The 2,500-nt window shown below is 62.4% G+C and overlaps 1 pseudogene; it reads right to left on the reverse strand.

The window, feature by feature from the left end:
• The window catches only part of LOC124621106, a 7,832-nt pseudogene that overhangs the window by 2,477 nt on the left and 2,855 nt on the right, over positions 1–2,500 (reverse strand).

Raw genomic sequence — 2,500 nt, forward strand, 5'->3', positions numbered from 1 at the left:
TGGCCCTATCCAGCGGGCTGATGGAATCCCAAGGCCCCCATGGGCAATTGGAGCGTGAAAGTAGCCCAAGGGGGTGTCGGCTGGGAGGCGGAACCATCTCCTCACGGCGGCTCGGACGCAATTGTCCATGGCCTTGAGCGCACCGATGCGGGTGCGACTCAGTGCTAGGCCATGATACAGGCCCGGGAGAAGGACCTCACGAAGTGCAAAGAGCCGCTGCTGCGGCTTCAGCGGCGCCCGCGTGATGATCGACAGCTGCTCCTCGATGTGGTGCCTCGGATGGAAGAGACACCGCCCAGAGGAGGAGAACTGCAGTCCCAGGTAGCGGAAGGTCTCACCCACTCCCAACGCCGGCATGGTGGTTTCGCCGGCCGTGAAGGTGACGCTCGCATCCACTTTCACTTTCTTCTCGCGGCCGGACGCCACGAGTGCGAGGGTGAGACACTTCCGCGGGTTAACCCGCAGCCCCAGCTGGTCGAGGGCTGCCACTGCTGCGTTGATAAGGGACTGCAGGCCCCCCCTCGTGGAGGCGAAGAGCAGGATGTCATCCGCGAAGGCCGCCGCGTTCGTCTGGCGGCCCAACACCTTGACACCTACGTGAGAGGGCAGCTGACCTAGAACATAATCAACAGCGAAATTGAACAGGAGAGGGGACAGAGGATCTCCTTGCCGAACACCTCTTGCTGGCCGCACGGCCGGGGACTCGTCGCCACCCCCCGCAATTACCGTCGTGCTGTCCGCATAGCAGCCCTCGACGTAGTCAATGAATTCGTCCGGCAGACCATGGGCTTTAAGCACAGGACGCAAAGCCGCATGGTCCAACGAATCGAACGCCTTGGACACATCGAGGGATGCCATGAACACAGAACGACAGCGGCGGACGGCGCCGACGAGTATCCGGTCGAGGAGGAAAGTGTTCTCCAGCATCCCATCCCTTGGGATGAAAGCCCGCTGACGTTCGTCCACAGCACACATCTGCATAAGGCGAGTCGCCAGAACCTTATGGAAGGTTCGGGCTAGCACCGAGCAGACGGTGATGGGCCGAAAGTCAGCGGGGGATGCTGGGGCGGCTGTCTTAGGGAGCAAAGAGGTCCTGGCTCGGAGGAGGGAAGGGGGAAGCTTGCGGGTAAGCAGGAAAAGGTTTAGGAGTTTGGTGGTGACTTCCGCTGGAAGGCGGCGCAGCTGCACCGGCGAGAGGCCGTCAGGGCCGGCAACGGAGCCTCTGGGCGGCAAGGCGGCCGCAACCTCTTCTGCAGTGATCGGCCTCCATAGGCGCTCAAAGTCAACAGACTCCGAGCACGGGAGAAGCCGATCGGGAATGGAGCCAGCGTTGGAAGGTGGCTCTGTCGTGAAGAGGCTGCGCCAGAAGTCCACCAGCCCTGGGATGTTCGACGGCGGCTGGAGCAGGGTGCCATCCAGGAGGCCACGCACGCAACGCGCGCGATTCTTCCTGAAGGCATCCTGACATCTGGCATATTCCCACCGGCGGCGCTTCCGCTTGGAGAGCGGAGGGCCACCACCAGACCGCTGCTTGGATGGCGGGCGCAACGTCTTCCTCTTCCTTGCTTCTGCTTCCTCAGAGCCGACAGCTCGGAGGGCCTCAGGCAGCCCAGCCGCGACCACTGCCAACGGCGTACCCGGCCCCAAACGCGCAAGGTCGTCCAGGGCCGAGAAGCGCGCGGCCGACCGCGGCAGGCCGGCGAGGTGTCTCCATATGGCTTCGTCGACTACAGATGTTTGTGGCGGGCGCTCAAGCTCCGGCGGAGAGGGTGGCCCCTCCGGCAGCGACTCCGGGACGGGTGAATGGCGCAGACCATGCTGCGTCTGTTGTTCCCGCCTCAGCTCCTCTACGTATTCCCGCACCATCGTCCTGTGTGCCACCGTCCTCCTCCTGCACTTGATGGCATCCAGGGTACGGTGCGGAAACAGTGGTAGAAGCTCCTGGTTTGCAAAGAGGACTTTGGAGTCACTGGCACAGAGAAGCCTAGCCTCCGCCAGGGCGAGCTCCCGCATTTCTTCTTCCGCCCACCGAGCTCGCTTCCTATCAGTTGCAATCTCCGCATTTGCCGCTTCCGGATGGGCGCGGCGGCGGTGTTGTCCGAGCCCGATCTTGCTGCGGAAGGCACGGCTGCAAATGCTGCAGTGGAACCATGGCTCCACGGCCTCCTCTACTTCAGGGACGGTTGGCAGGCTAGCAGTCGGGACTGTTAGGCCGGGTCCTTCAGCGGAAGGCCCGGTACCCGTGTTTTCTTCTCTTGTTGTCCCAACATTAAGGGTTATGCGATGGAGGGCTGGTAACCCCCCAAAGCCCCAAGTGCGGACTTCCACTCTGCTTACCAGTCCTATCAAGGACTGGCGTATCGGCGGGCCCACGGGAAGGGGGGAAGCCGCAGGCAAGGAGAGGCTAAGAGGGCATGGCCCATGTATTGCGCTTCACTTGCCCAGTAACTATGAGAGTCATAGTTACTCCCGCCAAGAGAGTCATAGTTACTCCCGCCGT

Source organism: Schistocerca americana, chromosome 6 (assembly GCF_021461395.2).
Source record: "Schistocerca americana isolate TAMUIC-IGC-003095 chromosome 6, iqSchAmer2.1, whole genome shotgun sequence".
Classification (NCBI taxonomy): domain Eukaryota; kingdom Metazoa; phylum Arthropoda; class Insecta; order Orthoptera; family Acrididae; genus Schistocerca; species Schistocerca americana.